The sequence below is a fragment of the Ambystoma mexicanum genome, chromosome 11 (assembly GCF_040938575.1).
Source record: "Ambystoma mexicanum isolate Mex_15411 chromosome 11, UKY_AmexF1_1, whole genome shotgun sequence".
In the NCBI taxonomy this organism is placed as follows: domain Eukaryota; kingdom Metazoa; phylum Chordata; class Amphibia; order Caudata; family Ambystomatidae; genus Ambystoma; species Ambystoma mexicanum.
Window position 1 is genome coordinate 588,173,750 of NC_090934.1, and position 23,355 is coordinate 588,197,104.

Sequence of the window (23,355 nt, forward strand, 5' to 3'; positions counted from 1 at the left end):
ACTGGACATAAAAATACATCAATAAGGGCTTCCATCAGCATCCCAGACTAGGCATTGACTTAGCTGTAGTATTGAAATGAAGTTGCTTACAAAGTGGGGGCTCATAGCCGGGATATTCTGGATTAGGGTTACCACTTGTGCAGCTTAATACAGTGTGTCAGCTGACCGGATACACATATCCGGTTAGATCACCACGCTGTTTTACACTGTGAAAGCACCCCTCAAAGGAACGCTCTAAGGAAACGGTCTGTTTTGCAAAATAAAATACAAACTTCTGTAAGTTAGGAAGGAACTCAAATTCCAGAATGATGACACTGGTATGTCATCAAAATAGCTAGAGAGCACTTCTTACATAAGCTATTTGTGAGGGGTGAATGGATTGATCAGGGCTAGGATGCGTGGTTGCAGGCAATCACGCAACAGGTCACTGCAACTGGGGTAGATATCTGCAGAGATCAGGGTCCCTTACATGTGGCTCTGAGTGAACTATACATGGCTCCTATAGCTAAAGATGAACACAACAAGATGGTTAGGATAGCGGCATATTTGTATCTATATATGGGAGCCATGCAGGACAAATGTGCTGAAGGCCAAGATCTGGCAAATAGGCAACAGATCGCGTTAGAGAAGGCCCAATCTGAACTGATCTCTTCTGAGCAGAGGATGCAAAGAAGCCAGGAGTCAGAAAATGAGAGCAGACAGTATCTCATTAACCACACTCATTTCTTCTGCTGCTTATGGCTTACTCTGCTCTTGAGGCTGTACTGCTGCGCCCACAAATGGACCAAAGATATCCACCTAACAGCTCATGCCGTACCATTTGGGCTCACCAGATGGCCCACATTATCGTATGGACTGAGGAAAGGATGAACGTCCTGCAAACACCAGCATGGCACATAGCCTACATTGGGAAGACCAGTGCCTAGCCTTACGTCTCAGTGCATGACTACCTGTTTTTCCTCCACTTTACTCAGCATTAGGAAATCTTGCATGTGCTATTTTAATTTGCCAACCTATCTGCTTCCTCTCCTGTACACATATCACAGAAAAGGGAATTGAAAACAAGTCCTAAAGAAAACTAAACTAAGCATCTTAAATTCTGAAAAGGTAAATAAATAAAAAACTGTCCTTCTCTTTATGAAATCTGAGTAAAAATCAAACATACCTCACACAGCTTCAGGCAGTTAAAACATAGTGAGGCAAAGCCTCATAAGGAGCTAACAAACATATGATCACCCTTTACAGTGTAATTGCAGGATTTAACGGTCAAGTCAAAGTTTGCCACTAGCCCTTTGTATTACAACTTAAAAATCTGGAGATGTCAAGCATTGCCACAATCACGCACTCTCACTCCTTCTAAAGATTCCACACTCTCACTCCTTCTAATGATTCCACACTCTCTCTCCTTCTAATGATTCCACACTCTCACTCCTTCTAATAATTCCACACTCTCACTCCTTCTAATGATGCATACACTGCAATAGTGCAACTGATTGCTCATGCTTCTATCAGGCACAGCACAAAGTATAGTGTGCCCCACAAAGTCCCTTTCCAAGAACTCCACATACCACATATCAAGATATCTGGATATCGCATACCTAAGACACTAAGACACTCATTCCAAGGAATCAGAGCCAGCCAACATGTCTTAACGTGAAGGCTCAGACTACATAAGGACTTTATAAGACCACTAAAGGGGTTGGGGGTCCTGCAAGACATGGCTTCACTCAACCCACTCCAGGCAAACAAGTAGATCCAAAAACACAAAAGACTCAGCACAGATTTCTGCCGCAACTCACACATTCTAGAACGTTTCCTATCGACAACAGAGGTATCATGAATTGTGGAAGAACAGGGACGCTAGAAATGTCCATCATTGAGGGAGAAATTCACTGAACATTCAAGATCACAAAGAAATGCCCAGTGTCACATTGGCTTCCCCATAGAACTCTACTCATGGTTTATCAAAGCACCAATGTTGTGCTCCACATGCAATGGCAGAGAATGATGCAGGGCTACTTACAGAAATCATTTAAAGTGTCAACACTAATTGATATTCAAAAAGGAGGCAGTGATCCTGTGGTCTCTGAGATTTGTAAACCAGTGTCTTTTATAAACATAGATAAAACATAGATAGTAAAGTACTCACCAAAATCCTGACTAATAAAATGGAACATATGATAACTTCAATTATAAGCCCGCCCATGCAGAAGTGATGCATGGAGAAAATATCTTACATCACACCAGACAGTTCACATTCTGCCCTACTGCAACCAACACAGAATGCAAGGAGGTCCTCATATTCATTCCTCTTTGAGATTCTGCGGAACTCCACAAGAACAATGAAAAAAATACCAGTCAACAATTTCCAGTCAGAAGAAATAACAATCTCAAGAGGGACGAAACAAGTATAGCCTTTAGCCATACTTCCATTAATCGAGCACTGGGAATCTTATACATTAAACTGAGAACAGACAAGGGATGCCACACACATCGAATTAAACATTCTTTTGCAAGTGGTGCATACATCATTATGCAGAATCACAATCAATAATAAATACAAAAATACCAGGGCCTTCCAACTTACCAAATCCCAATCACAACCCTAATGGAAACAGACAATATGATTTTGTTAATTAAAACACAGGTACAGAGAGCCACTAGGGGGCGCTGAGAGGTGCTGACACCTCTCAGCTAGTCTCCTCCACGAGGGCTGAATTATGGGAATGAGCCCCCTAATAGACTCCCAGGAGTGAGTGACTGACCCCCCCACGAGCACCCAGAGGCGACGAAGAACCGGCGGGGAGCAATCCTGGTCCTCCTATGTGCATTGCAAGCAGAGATCGAGGCCTCCGAGCTGGAGGTGGAGATCCTCCGTTTCCCGACCCGCGCACCACTTCCAGGGGAGCAGCTGGTGTGGGCAGAGCCGAGAGGCCAACGCGGGGCATGCTACGGCTGGGCCCCTGGGGAGACCCTACTTTGCTGCCACCCGGACCAGAGACCCCCCCGGAGATTAACTCCCTGCAACAGGGGTGCTTGAGTGCCGTCGCACAAAAGTTTTGAACCTCCAGTGAAGGAGGCAGGCCTGCGCCTCTCCTGCCTTTTGGGGGCCCTGCAATACAGTGCGGCAAGGGAGGTCCCACCTGCTGACGGGGTTTGTGGACAGCCCCCTTCCCAGAGCTACCTCCAAGATTGCCCTGAGCTTGGCCCCCCACCCAGACGACATGCAGAAATAAACGGTGATCCCTGTGTCCCGTGTGAAGTGGCCGCTGAGTCCCGCAGGCTGATAGCCCCAAACAGCAACTGCGACATGCCTGATCCTGTGGCCCGAAACCCCCAATGTAAGCACCGGAGGTGGGGGCTCCCGGCGACTTGAACTCCTCACTGGGGAATCCGGCGGAACGGACCCTGGCAAATAACAGACGGGCCCGGCGCAACACCTGATGTCCTCTGGCCGCACGCATCTCCTTCTGAGGTAGGCACGGCATCAATTAAGAGCTGCGCGGACACTGCGGGCAGGTAGCCACCGCCTTATCGGAGACTTGCTTTGAAGCAGCCGGCCCCCTGTGCCCTTCCTGAACACTGGTGAGCGTCTAGTGTGCCATTACGCTTCCTGCTCCTCTGAAGCTCTGTCTGACACCAGCACCTTCTCGGCTGCTCCCCCTGCCTCCAGAGGCCTGGTTGTCCCCTTTCTCCCTGGTAGAGGAAGGAGTCCGGAGGGACACTGAGTTAATCCTAGGTGTACTGATCTCGCCCCGGCAACCAGCTCCTGCCAGCCTTGATGTATTCCACAGAGAAGACTGTTTAGAGGAACCCACAACAGGCCACGGAGCTACCCTCCACTGTCAGCTAAGTTGCAGGAGTGCCCGTTACCAGGTAATTAATCGGCTTTTGGTTAGCCTACCCTAACCCACCCATGTGACAGCAGGGGGAGCCCCGAAGTTGGTCACCACATTCCCCCCGGAGCCCCAGATCTTACTACCCTAGACACTAAGTATGGACACTGTCCACACAGGCGTTAGAGTGGGCACAGAGGCCCCATACTCCATACTGAGGCCCCCGAAGGAGCGCAGAGAGAGGCGATAGGAGGGAGGGGACCCCTGACAGGACCCAGAATCTGAATCATTTGTGAACGGGGGAGAAGATCCCTCAGTGTTTTTTGCATACCTGGCTGAGGCTGGGGAGGAGACTGGCCCTTGGACGCAGATTGGGTGCTGGAGGCAGGGCACCCGCCACTCTGGCTCAAAGAGATGCTCCCGGCACTCAGAAACAACGTCCAGGGTTACCAGTCAACTCCCCTTTGGTTATCTGAGTGGAAACTACTATAGGAGCCTGGAAAGAGTAAGGCCCTTGGCCGATGGACTGGGCCCAGTCACTACAAAAGTTCTGTTATTAACCAACCCCAGCACTGGACGCAGTCGGCATGCCTGCCACCATGCAGCTAGAAGTAATGGATGCCCACGCGATGAATAGGGGCATGACATCCCTTCTGGAGGAAATCTGTGGTTTCAGAGCAGACATCAGCAAAAGACTGGACTCCCTATATAAAAAGGTGGATTCCATTGATGATCGAGTCCAAGCCCTTGAAGCAAACCAGACCTCAGTCGACCTCCTACAAATACACATGTGCCTATCTGAACTGGAAAGGAGGGAGGAGAAATGCACCCTAAAACTTGAGACTTGGAGACCAGGGAGCGCCTGAGCAACCTGAGGTTTCTGTGAATCCCCGAAAGTGAAGGAGAAATGCAGGCGGACATTGTTAGGATCGTCAAGGTCGTGATTAGCAAACTATTTGATGAGAGCAACACCAACGAGTCAACTATCGACATGGCGCACAGGGCGGGGAGTTCCACAGGGGCCCCAGGTCGATCCTTGTGAAGTTTCACTATTAAACGGAAAAGAGTAAGATCCTAGACCTGGCATGGAAGAAGGGCCCAATCGTTTGGGAAGATGCCACGGTTATGGTCTATCAAGACCTCTTGGCTCCCACTCTGGTACGGCGATGATTGTGCGGCCCTGTGACAAAATAGCTTCAGCCAAAAGGTGTGAGATGTAGGTGGGGCCACCATTATACCTCTCTTTCGAATATGACGGTTACAAATATTCCTTGGTGACAGAGGATGACATACAAAGGGTGAACCATGAACTCCTGGGAGAACCCTCCCTAGTGGGCGACCAAGAAGATAAAGGAAAAGGATCACTGGAACCCCAAAAAAACAGCGGATTCACTGAAAGACGCAGAGTGCATGGCAATAGAAAATTCAGGAGGATGGGTCCAGCCTCACACAGACCTGCCAATGAGTGACCACAATCTTACCTCACATTGCAGCAGAACAACGAGGAGAGAGGTGTGGTTCTTTCCAACTGCCTCGGAGAGTCCGAGGCTGTCCCTGGTCCCTTGACCCGAGATGGTCCTGGTTTTAACGATCTACACCTTATCCAGTGACTGCTCCAGGAGAAGGGGATGGGGTACTGACATCCGATGTCTTGGTCTGAGCTTCAGGATGGGGGGACTCAAAGTATGTATGTTTATATTGCTTATTTGCCTGATGGAGGTAGGCCTGGTCAGGCATCATCTGCTATGTCACAGGCAGTCCAGGCTCTCGGGCTTTGAGGGGGGCTTGTTGGGGGTTTGTTCCTTGTTGTTTATGGGTATCTATCCTTTGACACTACCAAGTGGGGGCTTGATTCCTGGGAGGATCACTTTATCAGACTGGGATCTTATTACACAAAGCTGGAAAGGGGGCATGGTACACATGAGCACCCCTAGAGGGAATTTGAGAAAATGTTGTCCCCCTGATGGCTGACACAAATCAATCACTGACGTTGGGTTTGCTTAATGCCCGGGGACTGAATTCCCCACATAAAAGATCCCTAGTGGTGAGAGAATTTAGGTTGAAACTCCACTTTTTATTTCTTCAAGAAACTCACTGGGCAAGGGGAAGGGAAATGTCTCTCAGGGCCAAGTCAAAACAGGAAGTCTTCCACGCATCATGCCAGGCTAAGAAAAGGGGAGTAGCAATAGTCGTGTCTCTTAATGCTCACTTTGTACCACCAACCCAGCGTAAAGACCCAGAGGGTCGCTTTGTGATGGTCAAGGGGGAAATCAGGGGTAATACAGTTACATTGGTATCTATCTATGGCCTGAACGAAGCAAAATACCACTTCTGGGAGGGGGTGAAAACAAAGATTATGGCCTTCAAGGAGGGGGTCCTCCTTGTGGGCAGGGACTTCAATATGGTTCTCCACCCCGAACATGATAGGAAGTCAGATCGCCCTTATACAGACATGCAAATACAGAGGAGGATGGCCAACTCCTCCCACAATACTAATGAGGAATTGGGGCTTTCAGACTCCCACTAGAGACAAAAGGGATGTGACCCTTTATTTATAATTATTCATTAGCCCTCATTCCACGTTCTCCAGAATCGATTTATGTGCTAGTTAACAACTCACTTCAAGAGAGAATATCCGGCTTCTGTGTGGAGTTAATCCCGTGGTCGGATCACAACCTAGTTAAGGTTCAAATAGGGATGCCTCTGAAATCTTCTGAGGGCTCAAGGTGGTCATGTAATGACCTCTTGTTGCGCGACAAAGAACTGCTCAGGCCCTGCTTGTAGCTATAAAAGACTACTCGGAAATCAATGACAATGGTGAGGTGGGGGAAGCCGGAGTCTGGGTCGCCTTTAAAGCCACAATTAGGAGGGTTCTCATCGGTATGGGGGCAAGAAGGTAGCCAGAAAGAGGTAATGAAGAGAGGCTGCTTAGGGATAAAATAGAGGCTATACTACCAGGGGGCAAACTCGGGTCACAGATGTTACCGGGTAAATGGGCGGAACTGGCTGCCCTATTAGTTGGAGAAACAGAGAGAAAATTGGCATTTCTAAAGCAAGAATATATGGAAAAGGGAGAGAAGGTGGACAGGAACCTCGCCTGGAGGTTGCGGGAACTCAGGAACTGTAGACAAGTCGATTCATTGCAGCAACCTGGGGGGATAAATGTCGAAACGACTCTGGGATAGCGGAGCAATTCCGCCCATACTATGAACACATTTATAAATCAGAAAATTCGGGGGACGGATATGAGGCTGACACATTCTTGGAATCTCTCCCAATCCCCCACCTCCCAACCAAAAAAAACGAGCACCTTGAAAAACCCATGACACCCCAGGAGGTTGTGGACACTATAGGCACTATGAAAGGAGGTACCACCCCGGGTGATGATGCCTTCACAGTTTTCTTCTATAAGACCTTCCGCTCCACTCTCGCTCCTTTCCTGGTTAAGTTATTCAACACAGCCCTAGAATCCGGAGCCCTCCCCCAATCCAAATTATCGGCCCTCATAGTGGTGATCCCAAAAGAGGGGAAAGACCCAACACAATGCCAGTCCTACCGCCCCATTTCTTTACTTAACACGGAAGTGAAGATCTTGGCTCCTCTCTAATAGGCTGGCCCAACACCCCCCGTCTCTGATCCACGGGGACCAAGTCAGATTCATCCCGGGCAGACAGGGGTGGATAATATCAGAAATACCCTAGACCTTATGCACAAATCTTCAACTAAGAACATGGAAGCCTGCCTCCTTCCATTAGACTCAGAAAACGCCTTTGACCTGGTCGAATGGTCATACATGAGCAAGGTCTTGCAAAGGATGGGCCTGGGCGAAAGATTCCATGGATGTATTGCTTCTCTGTTCAATGGCCCCTCGGCTAGAGTGGCTGTAAACGGTACAGTTTCTGCCCCGCTCCTCCTCTCTATTTCGACCCGGAAGGGCTACCCTATCTCTCCCGTCCTATATGCACTTCCAATTAAGCCTCTCGCTATAGCTATAAAATAGCACCAGGGGATCACGGTGTCCGGCGTGGGGATCTCGATTTTAAACTCTTGCTGATGATATCTTGGTCTACCTAACTAATTTAAATGCCTCACTCACGAAGCTCCTGGACCTGATACACACTTTTGGTATCTTCTCCGGGCTGACGATAGATCCAATAAAATCATATATAATGCCAATAGGGGAGGGCGACAGAGACATTGAGGGGAGGGAAACAATATGGGGTATGAGAATTGAACGTAATGCCACTCCGTACCTCGAAATCTTCCTTCTGAGGGTCTTAGGAACTCTTTTTGAGCTGAATTATCCCCCTATCCTCTCCAAGATAAAAAACAGACCTCACGCGATTGGCTCCTCTGACCCTGTCATGGTTCGGCCGTATGGTATCTGTTAAAATGAATATGCTCCCCTGTCTCCTCTATCTCTTCACGTCCCTTCCGACCACGATCCTAGCTGTATACTTCAGGACCCTACACTCCCTGGTCCAATGATTTATATGGAATGGCAAGAAACCGAGGGTTAAGCATGCAACCTTGCCTCTCCTAAGGTCCCTGGGGGGGTTTCCGTCTTCTGGATTTCCGCCAATATCACAAGGCGGCCCAGCTCACGGTAATGCTGGAACATATGAGGGATGAGATGCACAACAATTGGTACTACATCGAGGACACTCACACACACCCTAGGAAAGTAAGAGACATTTTATGGTCCTCGAAAAAAGACCTTCCCGACCACGTAAAAAGTCACCCGACATTATCAGTCTTATGGGCTCTATGGAAACGCAACAAACAGAATGTGGTCCTTTCTTCCAGGCCCTCCCCTTTGTCCTCTTTATGGGGTCCCCCCCTAGATCTGGGTAAGAAGGGCTTGCATGATATGCAAAGGTGGTCGGACATGGGCCTGGAACGGGCGGCCCAACTCTTCCACCAGGAAGCTTTCATCGAATAAGATAAACTGGCAGAAGCTATGGGGGAAAACCCGATGTCAATCTTTGAATACCTTCGTGTTAAAGGCATCCTAACTAGCCTCCATTGGAATGAGGACCTCGCTCGCCCTCTTAAGCCCCCTGAGAAAGTAATAGTGGAGTCCTCTTCGAGGAAGGGATTACTGTCTAGGATGTATGGGGTCTTGATCATTTGAGAGCGAGGGGTGATAGGTCGCCTTCCCCTACCCAGAGGCCCTGAGTCACAATAGGTTATATCCAAGGTAACCTCATATCATTTTAAGGTTACACGTACCACACCTAATTCACACAGGTATTTTACTTTTTACTTCTCAGTTTATTATTCAAATAATGAGTATATAAAACCAAAACAAACCTAAATCTATAAAAACTAGCTGTGCTAATCACTTACAATCTAACTGGTGAAAATCCACCAGGCCTTTCAAGATATCAGAAACCATAGTGAAAGGTAACAGTCTGTATTACTGTAGGTATGCACGCGTATGATTGCACGGAAGAGTCAAAATATATTGTGGTCTCCCAACTTATAATGTATGCCTTAAAGGTTGAATGATCTAATTCTATATTTGATTTATTAATCACTCTGTTTTGATTCACTTGCATTAATGTAGGGTAGCAGCGGGTTGTTTAATACACGCCAGCTGTCCTATTGGAATGTATTCAATCTGAGAGAAAGGAATCAACAAATACACAAGTTCCTATTGGGGTCTTGATCATGACACAGTCATAAGGTAGACAAGGATTCAAGCAATTCTGGGAAGAAAAACTGGGGATGGTCTTGGAAGAGTCAACCTGGGCTAAACTGTGTGGGGTTCTCTTTTCGGCCTGTAAACCTTGGCTATGGAACATAACTTCAAGATTCTTCATGCATGGCACCTCTCCCCAGATACGTTGTCTAAAATGTTTCCCGGGGTATCTCTGTTCAGCCCTGGGGAGTGTGATCAACGGGGAACTTGGTACCACTGTGGCGGGAGTGTCCATCTGTCCAGATTTACTGGTCTGAGCTCTTGAGTTTGATCAAGGACATAGTGGGCATCTCCCCTGATTTGCACCCCTCGAGCTTCTCTTTGGTATCCCCTCCACTGAATAGGATTTGAGTAGCTTCCCTAAGGTGGTCCAGGGCATGTTGAGAGCTGGGAGACTTTCCCTAGCCCAGAAATGAACAAATAATTTGGTGCCATCCAAGTCAGAATGGCTTACAAAACTTTGGGTGATCTTTGCATGTGAGAAATTATCAGCGCTGGCCCACGACACAATGGAATCCTTTTTACTGAACTGGACAATGATGCTTCTGCACAAGGACTTTGGTCCATTGAGACTTTGATCATTTCTCCTTTGATTGGCTCAAAATATGGTCTCCGCCACCTACTCTTTATGTATTTCTTAAACGCATCTTGTCAGACCAATCCCGATATATGATCCCTAGTCATTGTTTGTGTTTGTCCGCAACCTCCAGTTGTTCTCGGTAGTCTTTATGCAGGGGGTGGAAGAGGGAGGGGGGGTTGGGTTATTTCAGGTGGTCTTTTTGTAGATTCCCTGGTTGGTAATGCAATTTGTTCAATCTGTCTAATGTAAAATGTTCAATAAAAAACTAAATTGAAAAAAAAACACAGGTACAACACTCGGTCTGCTATATTTAAAATCAAACATTACGGGGAGATATCAGGTTACAGAATACATTGAGATAAATGGATTCTCATATCCACACTGCCTAAAACTGTAACATGTGAATCACAAAACACTCACAAAAATATCTATAAATCAAATTTCCAGATTCAATGAAGAAATTACCCTCCCTGCACATGGACCCAAGATTACATGGCATATCCCAAGACCTGGAAAGATGATCGACAATCAAGCTAGGCAACTAGGGCAACATCAGCATAGTGAAAATGATGGTCCTACCTGAAGCTCATATGTATGATAATTAACAGCAACATTCCAATCCCAAGGAAAACATTTGTAGACGTCAAGCACCACTGCAGAAAAGGGGCCTTTGGTCTAATATATATTGACCTCTGCTACAGACACCTGAGCTCCTAGAACCAGTCACCGGAGGAACCCCGAATCGGGTCTGACTGGAGTTCAGAATTACTACTGGGATCCTCAACCTGAGTTGGTTCCAATTCAAATGAAAGGGCGTACAACATCAGAATAATCTCCAGACTGAGAGACACCCATTACAAGCAGCAGCCAGACGATTGCGCTTCTGCATTCAGATAAAGGAAGGTGCCCTACTTTGGCAAGACCCATATATATTCATCCAGGAAAAGTACATTATATGAAGCACAAGGATCCAGCAGGGCCTCAAACATCAAAGATCTGAAAGAAGAAGGTAGCATTCAAAACCCTCCAGGCAGATACAATGCGACTATAATCGGCCTGATTATTCCATTTGACTTAATGTCAGCAATGAAAATGAAAGTATTGAGTGGTCCGGTCAGCAGGAACAAAAAGGAACATTCCAAACATCATTACTGGCAAGACAGATGAACTCTTTGCTTTGAGAATTGGTAAAAGCAATGGCAACTGACAATATGAATACATATGACAAATGCCGACTAGAGTGGAGTGCAGAATTATACACCAAGACAACTGAAAAAAAAATGAATGAACTATAACGACATTGAAAGAGCCAACACTAGTGATTAGGAGTAGTACTTAAGCACTGATCACGTTTAGGATGTACTGAAACATATAGAAATTACGGCTTTAACATATATCTGTCCTGGAGGTGTAAAATGGATAAAGTATCATAAACACAAGTGATTTGTGCTTTGAACTTGCCTAAAAAGAACAGTTCCAGTCTTAGGCAAGCTCGGAATGGCCTATAGGGCAACAGAGCAATGCCCAAAGGGCAAGCGAAAATGGCAAATATGGGCTACATTTCTGGTACATTGTTGAATTATTGCACTCTGCAGCTTGTAGTTTTGATTATTATTATTCACACAAAATTCATTCAAATTCACTATCTGCAACACATGGCACCGAAAATAACCCTTTCATTACTATTCAGATTGTTTGTGGGTAAAAGTAGTGAAAAGCCATTTGCGATTGTGGGCCACTTTTCTTACTGGTGCCCGGGTCAATTTTCTGTCCCAGTTGGACCCTGGTCTTAGGTGCTGGTTGCTGGAGAATGGTAAAAACAAGACCTCACACTGGGGACTTAATAACATTTTGATAATCTTCAAAGACCTCCAAGGGAAACACGACATATATGGCAAAAAGGGGAGAACATTTTATTATATGTTGGAAATGCATTGCATTGGGTTAAAGAACAGGAAATCAAAATGTCACCAAAATTGAAAAACTAGATGGAGGAGACTGAGAAGTTAGCGATGATGGAAAGAGTAACTTACACATTCAGGAGCCGATTCACAGAAGTATTTTATAATGGTGCAATGCCATAGGAAAACGCTCTGTGAATCAGGCCCTTAGAGACAAACCTACTTGGACATATCGAGTGACTATTTGGAGATGCACATTAAGACGGGTAAAATACCACTTGCTGCCACAATGTAGCTAGTGAACAAATTAACTAACCCAATAAGTTTTGAACATATCATTAAACTGGCTTTGCCTGTCTCTAAAAGGTAACAAAAAGATTTTAACTATGAACACTTTGTCTTATTGCAGGAACTGGAAGACGAATACTTAGATTCGCCCCACTCCCCCAACCCCCATATAGAGTTGCATTAATATTGTCATGGAAGCAAACCTAAATTTGACACAAAAAACGCAGCCACGTAGGAGACTACTGTTGCTTGCTCGTCAGTGGATGGAGCATGACTGACAGTGCGATCCCAGGAGACCCCAAGCACCTCTGTCCTTGCGAAACAACCAGACGCAGCCAGTTAAATGCACATTGGCTACACCCCTACGACCACACCCTACTGCATAGAAAAGAGAACACACCCCACATGCATGCCCTAAAGAAAGTGCCTGCTCAACCACAAGGACCACACCAAGGCAACAAACAGCACTTACGTGACAGAGCACAGGTGGCCTCCCACTAACGAAGATGGCCCAGAGACCGCCTATAGGGAATGATGAGGCCTGCAGGTCACTTGCCAGTAAGCACGTAAGCCTCCATACGGGTTCCTTGTGCAATACATGACCACCTTCTAATTGCACCACCAATGATATCCCTTATGCAGCATACGACTCTGCAGGTGATCCACGAGTCAGGCACTGTAGATGCATGCATACTCGTTCTTGCCTGATTACTGTGCATTGGAGATAACCACACCAACTAAAACAACGTCATGGGCCAATGGCAGGTGTGCCCTGATGGTATCAGAATGCTGCCCCTATCCGAATGCCTGTAGAGAAACATGAGTCCCACTTGTTTAAAGGTGTTTTTGCATGTAAAACATTGAAACGGACAGGTAATCCACACCACCTCTTGCACTAGTTTCCAGGAGACTCTCTATCAGCTACAACAGGCAGCAACAAAACCCATCACATGCCAGCCAGGACAGCTTCACTGCTACAAAGAGTCCGTGTTACCTGTCATCTGATGACAATATTGGGCGATCCATAGCGTAGCGTCATGCTGTGGTGCATGTACTCCACTGCATACATGAATGGTGTCATGCTCTACATTGGGCTTGTGAAAGCCATACAACCAAGGGCAAATGGACTTGGCCGGGCCTTTCCCATCAAAGCAGCAGCCCAATGGAACGAACTTCCTGCCCACCTAAGACTAGAACCAAACTATTTGCTGTTGCCCAGCACTTCACAAGTTAAAGGCACATGGCCCCCTCCGTTGGGGAGGCGGAGTGTTAGTGTGACGTGGGAGCGGGGAAGTGGGGGTTTGTGGGAAAGGCGCGTAGGGTGCCAGTTATCGAATGTTGAAGGAAGAATAAAGAAGCTTCCTGTAAGCCTCCGTGTGTGCGTCCTCTCTTTGTGCCGCGACCTCGGCAACATTGGCGACGAGGCTGTTCCTCGCACACCGGAGTCCTCCAGCGGCAGTCCGCCGCGTCCCGGCTCGCGTGCAGGGAATTACGCGAAGCCTCCTCCTCCTGCTCCTACTTCCGTGGTGCTGGGCGCAGAAACCCGCCAGTGCTCGCGCGGGCGGCCGCTGACCCGCCGCGCCTCCTCCTCCTCCGCATGCAAGGCAGCAGCTGAAAAAAAAAAAAAAAAAAAAAAAAAAAGTTTTTTTTTTTCTTTTCTCTCTCTCTTCGCTGATTTAAAACAACGCGTGCAAACCGCATCCTCCACGCCAGGCAGTCCCTACTGCTCACGCACGCCGGCAACCCCGCCCTCACATAAGGCGGCTGCTCCAGTCTTCTGCCACGGACCACGCCAGCGACGACGCCTGTGAGCCACCTCTCACCGTCAAAGGTCCATAGCCGGACCTGCCTTCGCACGTTTGGGTGAGTGCGCGGGTACACACCAGTGGGCCCATAACCACACACCGCCCAAAGATCGCAGAGGTCCCATCTCCTGACGACATGAGCGTCCAAGGATCCAATCCGGGGTCCCCGCAGCCTGTGCGCGCAGCAAAATCAATACAGCTGAGGCTGCCCCCGCCATTCACCATGACGCCACAAGCGACAAAAGGACCCAGGTGGACTGACTGGATGGATGACTTCCACCATTTTGTGCGGGGGTCCGGCGATGGTGACTCCCCCAACATCAGAGACATCTTTCTCAACCTCGTGGGGGGTGAAATCAAGACGGTAGTAAAAACAATCCCGACGGCAGAACAAGACACTTTCCCCAACCTGATTAAGGCCCTGGACAAGCTACTCATCATCGAAGTCAACCGAGACTATGAGAGATATCTGTTCAACAAATGCACCCAGCTGCCACACGAGACTGTTGATGAGTTCATAACTCGCCTAAGAGTGAAAGGTGCTTACTGCCAGTTCGACGCTTTCTCCCTAGAAGAAGCAATATGGCTGAGAGTGATAGAAGGTTGTCTCTCTCCTGCACTCAAGAAACAACTTTTGAAAAAGCCTCTCACCATCCCCGAAGTGAGCGAACTCGCTCGCATACACGAGAGAGTTGATGCACAAGCCTCATCCATGAGCAACACAAATAACCCCAAACAAGACACCAATGAACTCATAGGCGCCATACAGCCGCCTCGACAAGGCGACAGAGGACCACAACAATATAGAGCACCAGGGGCACCAACCCCGCGCCAGCAAAGACAGTGCTATCGGTGCGGGATGTCCTTCCCACACTCTGGGTCGTGCCCAGCATTATCCCAACGGTGCACGAACTGCGGAAGAGAGGGGCATTTCCACTCTGTATGTAGGGAGGGCATACCATTTCCCCTGATGCGACCACAAGCACCCGCCAGAACGCCGTTTCGGCCGCCACCCTCACAATACAATCAACCGAGGCAGTACCAACAAGGGCAAAACCAGAGACGATATGTCAGAGCAATTGATGAGTACCAAATGCAGGGATACTACGTGCAACCAGACCAGGTGGACCAGCCCAGGCATTTCATGGATGAATACGAAAACCCCCCCACGGAACAAAGGCCTGAGGCCTTCTATCATGAAGATCAAGAGGCGGCCTACAATGCGCCGCATGATCATATGACCAGGACGAGTTTGTCAATCTCATTCTTGATAACGAAGAGGCGCGGGAAGCCCCAAAAATCCCGATCAAGATGGGAAATTACCAATTCCAGTTCATGATCGACTCTGGCGCCACTGTGAACATCATGGGCGAGCAGGACTATGGCAGGATGTCAGACCCACCACAGCGTGCCCCGTCACATTCAAGAATCTTCCAGTGGGGCGCTGCTACCCCTTTGCAGACGGTGGGACAATTTGCTCGACGGTTTCTCCTGAATGGACGACAGGTGGACACCACCATCCACGTCATTCGCTCGCTCACCAGGAGTAGATGCCTTATCAGCTACCACACAGCATCCCGCCTGGGTCTGATCGAGATCCACGTGAAAGCAGGTGATACCATTACCGCTACCTCAAACAACCCGAAGGACTCAATTAGCACAATGGCTTGCGTTCGAAACCAGAACCTAATCACACAAGACGACATAATGGAAAGATTCCCAAAGCTGTGTACCGGATTGGGAAAACTCATAGCCCCTCCCATCAAGCTACACATCGACCCGCTGGTACGCCCAGTGCCGCAACACCCCAGACGGGTCGGGTTTCACCTCCAAGAGGCAGTGTCCGAGGCTCTCCAGCAATTACTCTCCGACGGCATCATTGAGCCAGCAACGGGCCCAACCCCATGGGTCTCCCCCCTGGTGGTCGTACCCAAAGAAGGTGAAAAAATACGTCTATGTGTGGACATGAGGGTGGCCAACACGGCTATCCAGCGGGAGAGGCACCCGGGGCCATGCATAGAAGACATGATTGTGCAGTTGAACAACGCCCAGATGTTTTCCAAGCTCGACCTGGTTCAGGGCTATCATCAGCTGGAGCTACACCCTGACTCTCGAGTCATCACAACATTTGCGACACATGATGGCCTATTCCGGTACCGCAGACTGAATTTCGGTATCTCGTCCGCTGCGGAGATTTTTCAGGAAGCCATACGTCAAATTATCAGACCCGTTAAGGGCGCTCTGAATTACAGCGACGATATACTTGTATTCGGCGCCTCCAAGGAGTCCCACGACACAGCGCTGCACGCCACGTGTGAAGCCCTTCAAGCTGCTGGTCTCACGCTCAACATCTCCAAGTGCAGATTCAGCAAAACGAAACTTAAATTTTTCGGCCACATCTTCTCCGGGGAAGGGATGATGCCAGATCCCGACAAAGTTGCCACAATCACTGGCCTTGGCAAACCGCTGCAGGTTGCAGACGTCCGTTCCTTCCTTGGCATGGCGGGGTACTGCGCGAGATACATTCCCCATTTCGCCTCCCTCACCGACCCGTTGAGGAGGCTTCTGCAGAAGGAGACAGTGTTCGAGTGGTCTCCCGCATGCCAGCAGGCATTCACTGCCATCAAGCAGGCCCTCACGGAGGCTCACCGTCTGGCCTACTTCAACCCTGCGTGGCACACCGAGGTGGTGGTGGACGCAAGCCCAGTCGGCCTCGGGGCCATACTAGCTCAAACCAGTGGGGCGGACATCAACCCGAGACATGTGGTCGCTTATGCGAGCAGAGCGCTATCCACGCCGGAGCTGGCTTATTCGCAAGCCGAGAAGGAGAGTTTGGCCGCAGTATGGGCATGTGAACACTTCCACAATTTCCTCATCGGGAAGAAGTTCACGCTGATTACCGACCACCAGGCACTCCTATCCCTGTTCGGGAACCAGCACACCAAGATGCCACCAAGGATTGAGAGGTGGGGCATCCGGCTTCAAGAGTACAACTACGACATCATCCATCGCCCCGGAGGTGAGCTGAACCCAGCCGATTATCTGTCACGACACCCTGTGGGGCCCCCGCTGACGCGGAAAGGAGATGTGGCCTATGTGCAATATATTGCAGATCGATCGTTACCACCGGCGTTGTCTCTCGAAAGGGTGGCTGCCGCATCTGCCGCCGACCCGACGACAGCCCTTGCAATCAGTTTGACTTTAAACAACAAATGGAAAGACCATCACAGGGCAATGCTAGCCCATCCGGGCGTCAACAAACTGGAAATCGCGAGACTGGCCAGAGTGCAGGGTGAACTGGCTGTGAAGGACAACAACATCCTTCTACGAGGCTGCAGGATTGTTATTCCCGCCACACTACGAAACGAGGTGGTCCGCACGGCCCACGAAGGTCACCGAGGTGCGGAGAACACCAAGAAACAGTTGAGATGCTATGTCTGGTTTCCCTTCCTAGATGTGGCGGTTGATGAATGGGTGAAAAACTGCCATGCGTGCCAGTGCACCGCCTCAATGGAACGTCCACCCCCGCTGCAACACACACAGATACCAGATCGCCCCTGGGAACGAGTAGCCGTGGACTTCTACGGACCGACCGAAACTGGCGACTACCTCCTGCTGCTAATAGATGAACATTCAAGGTTCCCCATAGTCAAATCGGTCTCCACCACGGCGTTTCCCCAGGTGGCAGAGGTGCTAGAGGAAGTATTCAGCGCAACAAAACCCATCACATGCCAGCCAGGACAGCTTCACTGCTACAAAGAGTCCGTGTTACCTGTCATCTGATGACAATATTGGGCGATCCATAGCGTAGCGTCATGCTGTGGTGCATGTACTCCACTGCATACATGAATGGTGTCATGCTCTACATTGGGCTTGTGAAAGCCATACAACCAAGGGCAAATGGACTTGGCCGGGCCTTTCCCATCAAAGCAGCAGCCCAATGGAACGAACTTCCTGCCCACCTAAGACTAGAACCAAACTATTTGCAATTTAGAAAAAGATTGAAGACCCTCCTGTTCAAATAAACAAACCATAAAGACTGACCTTCTTGTGTACATCCGAGCCGTACCTAAACCACGTTGTCCCATTCACTCTTGTCGTCCTAGTCTCAATGTAATTTGCCCTGATGCCCGTGGGCTGTGGCGCTATATGAATAAATAAATAAATAAATAAATAGTTCATTGTGCATTGAACTGTAGTCAAAGATCTGTTCTTGACAGTTGTGGGTTGCAACAGAAATATCTTCCTCACTCCCTGGCTTTAGATTAAGCATCAAATTCCGCCATACTAGTATAATTCCTTTATTAGATGGCCAATTTATCTAAAGGCAATCTCAGAAATATTTGGAAATAATACTCAAAGATAGGTAAAAGTCATTTGTGTGGAAGGGCAGCAGTTCAGATGCTCACTACCCAAAGAGCCAACCTGAGGTAAATTTTACAATCTTCTAATAAGAAGTCAAAGATCTCAAATTGATTTTGTGATCAGTGGGAAACATGTTTGTGGAGCTTCCAAAGATCTGTATGCAAAACGTACAAGGATATCCTTCAAAAATTGGCCTTCTCAGTCCACACCACATGGCCCCTTGCTCGGAAGTATCCTGCATGCATTAGGCCTGGTGTACAAATAACAATTTACCGTGACAAACCCCAGAAGTTGTGTCATCACTGGTGCCGGTGTGGGGGCAATGTTTTCACCAAACTATAGTGTTACATCTTTCTGCTGTTCTTCTATGATGGATGAGGCGCTGAGAATTCACAGACTCAAGACAGATTGCATGTATTCCCTTAACACCTAGCCCTGCAGTGTACAATCACATTTCTGACATCAAAAATGGTCTGATCAAGTCGTGCATATTGCAATTCCTGAAAAACAGAACTTGTGCTTTTGCTGATACAGTTTGCACATGCTTCAAGCTTATGGCCAAATAACATCTCTGAAACTTGCCTCTCTAATTTTAGCTAGCACCATGCCAACTGCACTACAGTGTCTCTTCCATGTCGACGTGATGTCAGAAGTTGCTTCAGTATACTGAGGAAATCAGACTTTGTTTATCTATTGGTGAAGACCACAGTCACCTGCAGTGATCACGTAGCAGAGCTGGTGCTGTATTGACATGACCTGTTGAGCTATGGATGTCCTCTGATATTGACCTGTGGTTCTCACTGTTCATGGGCATCCATTAGCATCTCATTGATGGCTTCAGGTTTAACATATACTTTTGCGCGACTGATAGCCAGCAGGCTCGTATGCATCGTGTGGATTCTGGAAATCCTCCATCCTCTTACAGGGATGGCGGAGAACAATGGCGCTATTAGCGCCATGGTTCATGCCGGTAAAATACCAGCACCGCCTTGGCGGAAAGGGGAATTACCACCCCATTCCAAGGTTGGCGGGGCGGTAATTCCCCCTTCCACCATTGCCCTTCCCCATTCCCATTTTTGCCCCATAGGGCTCAATGGGAATGGGGAAGGCGCTAATTACGGTACCGCAAATTGCGGTACCGTAATTAGCGCCTTGGGTCCCTTTGCGGGTTGGTTTTTAACGCCTGCAAAAAGCAGGCGTTAAATCACCCAACCCGCATAGGGACCTCGTAGTAAGGCGGTAAGGATTTACCGGTACCAGTATTTTACCGGTACCGGTAAATCCTTACCACCATCCGTGTAATGAGGCCCATCGTCTTTGGCCTTATGATTTTGCCAACAGTATTACTCCATTGAAATGAGGAGGCACCTGGACACTTTCCATGGTATGTTTGCAATGGTTTGGGTATCTACTGGGCATTTACAGGACTCTGTGTGTCCCATGTGAAATGGGCATTGGAGTCACTGGTGGGTAACACGGCCTCCTACTAAGCACATCCTTAGGCCTAGCTATCAGATCCCACTTTCAACAGATGTGATAACTGCTCCAAGTGCCAGGCTATTATTGAAGTCTAAGTAAAAAGGACAAGTATACTCGTCCTTGGCACTTAAAGGGTTAGGTATAAGCAGGAATTACGCTTTCACTCGTGTCATTAGCTGTAAGACCCTGTCTGTATCATTCTCTGTTTTTTTAATTTGCCACAGCCTAGGTTTTAGTAAAAAATAAGGAAAACATGCAATCGGCTGACATCTGGCTCCAAAATCATTGGCTGTTGCTTCCTCTGATGTCATTGGTGGCCATTATGATTATGTGATATCACTTGTGTTGAAATTATTCCAAAAGGTGGCCTTAGCTTGTACACGATCTGCACATACTTTCTGGGTTTGTTTATTTATTTTTAGTTGCATTTGCAGCACTATCTACATTACGTCTATGCATTTGGTGGTAAAACAGTCCTGATTTGCACTTCTGACATGGTGTGCTCCATGTATTTCCCCGCTTTTGCACTAATTTTTATTAGGCAGTTGTTTTCATACGCATTTTGAGGATCCAACTCTGAGCCATGTATTATATTCACTCTGCCTGAATCACCTAAAAAAAACATAAGGCAGTTCTCGGAGTGGTGTATCCAGCTAGAAACCCCATTAATAAGGACGTCTCTCAGCCATATTGCTCATCATTTGGTGACAATTACTACATAAACTACATTTAATGTATCGTTTGTCAGCTGGATACTGTAATTCATTTGCAAACTAGTTACTATCACATTTTCAGATATATGCACAATGATGTGCCTACAGAGGTCAGATAGTATAATGATCTGTTTCAATTATCAAAAAGTTATCTCACTCACAATACAAGCTTGGTGTAATTTGCTTGTCGAACTAACCATTGTTATAGTACTTCCTGGCCCACATGATACAAACCCCTTCTGTTGACTTTCACTTCCAGTATATGACTCACTTGATAATTTACTTTAAAAAAAAACATTGGGCCTCATTACGAGGAGGGCGGTAAGTGGTTAACGGCGCCGGTAAAGGTGCAAGAGCCATTAACCCCGTACCGCCCTATTACGAGGTCCCCTCGCGGGACCTGCTCTTGACGTCTGGTTTTACCAGACGTCCTTTGCGGGTACCACGAGGGGACAAGCATGCTAACAACCGGCCAGTCATTAACAGGCCCGTTGTTAGCATGCTCCCCATTCCCATTGAGCCCTATGGGGGTTCAAATGGGAATGGGGATGGTCCGGGTTCCCTGAATGGGAAAATACCAGGCCCTCCAAAGTCAGAATGGCCCGGTATTTCTCCATTCATGCACCACGGACCTGGAACCGAGTCTGGAGGCAGCCATGCCCTTGTTAAGGGCATGGCTACCTCCAAACTTGTAATGAGGTCCATTGTAACTCTAGAACAGGCAGAGCAGCAGTCTAGACGCCAAGCACCCAATGCTTTGGAATACTAACTTAAACTGTCAATACCAAGGTCATATCAGTGTCTTTGGACATGGTGGAACACCCACCCCAACAGAAGATTAGGAGAGGGTGGGGAAGTTTGCAAGTTAACCAACAGGTAAATAAACCATGCAAATGTGTAAAATCGGGGGCTCTGTTAAGGGAGAAGCAGCTGAAAGGGACCCATAGGGGCACATGGGCTCACATTAGGGTGCTTGCTTTTCTTGAGCCTATAACTTGGCTGCTAAAGCCCCCATTCTTTGTGTATATTGCTTATTAGTACCCAACGATAGACAATCAGATTGTTACATGCAATCTGATTGCCTTCGCCGGGGCTTTAGCCAACCGAGAATCCCTCAAATCCTTCGTATCACCGGCATGGGGGGGGTGGCAGCCCCTTAGCCAATGAGGAGGCTTGGAAAGGGGTAATCCCCAGTCCGAGCCACCACACGGCTGGAGGCTGTCATCCTCCCCGCTGGGGATTCAGGTAAGTGTTTTCTCCCTCCCCGTCCCCCCATCCAAACAATCCCCTCCCCGCCCTCCCAACCCTACTTACCTTCTTTTTGGTCCCTTTTTGGGAGCAAACACACTGAGAACACTTCTGCCCCCAGCATGTCAGCTCCCGATCCCTGACAGGCCATCATGGAAAGGATAGAAGGGACTATTTGTAGTCCCTTCTATCCTTTCCATGGCGGCCTTTGTTTTTGTTTACTTTTTTTACATTGATTTTGAATGACCGCCATGGAAAGGGAAAATGGACTCCATTTTCCCTTCCCCGGCAGCCATTTTTTGTGACTTTTTTTTTCTGTTCCTAAACGCTGCAATGTTTTGTAACAAAAAAACAATGCTTTTAGTACCCTGGTCTTGCGGGCCAGGGTATTAATTGCAATAAGCCCCTTGCCGCAGGGGCATTACTGAGTCCAGTAAAACTCTGGGGCCTTCGTTAAGGCCCTCGCTTCCCTCAGGCCTGGAACTATGGGCCCCGGGGCTTTACCTGACTCAATAATGCCCCTGCAGCGAGAGGCTTATTTCTTGAATAGGAACAATGGAATGTTGACAATTCCATTGCATACAATGCAGTGTCAGAGATCTATAAAGGCTGGTGTAAGAATCCTGTACAAATATTCGACTCTTTCTTGTTTGACTTTCCTTGCTTTAAACATAACACTCTATTTTCATTGGAAGGAATGTCCTAATATCAATAATCCCACCTCATTGGGCCATTACCAGTTGCTAACGTCTCTTGTCCCTCATTAAAATCTGTTCCATCACTTGGGCTAAGAGCCTTTATCAGTTGATAATGCTCTCAGAGTGCAAAATGATTGCCTAAGAAAGGAGCAGGTAATTATTTTGAAACAACTAATAAAGTAGTCTCAGAAATTAATTCAGGCAATGGAAAGAGTAATAAATACAAAAGTTATGTTTAAGGAAAGACTGCTAATACTGACAATCATGTAGCTTTAATTGCATTGAAAATGGCTGGTCTAACATTTCAATTGTCATCCGTTAATACAAAATTGGGCAATAACAACATTATTTCAGAAGATAAATCATTAGGTTACCCATGTTCCCTGAAGGTGTGTAGTGTGGTAGACCGACTGCATGTCTACAGAGGGAACTGTAAACCTCTTAAATTACCACTGTGGCCCATTTCTGAAATGTAGAGGGTTCATTGCTCCAGTCAAACCATTACTAGGATTCATATTCACATTCCTCCATTTTCCAGTCAGATAAATAATGCTTAAGACTGCAAGCACATTTCAGAATGTGCCTTATGTGAGAGGACATTTCAAAATAAAGTATCTTTGCAAATGGGTATTTGAGCAGAGGAAGTTGGTCTGCCAAGCCAAGAGAATGCAAAACAAAAACATCTTTCAAATGACATAGTATATCCTGCCATTGTTTTTATTGTTGATCTAATCTCAA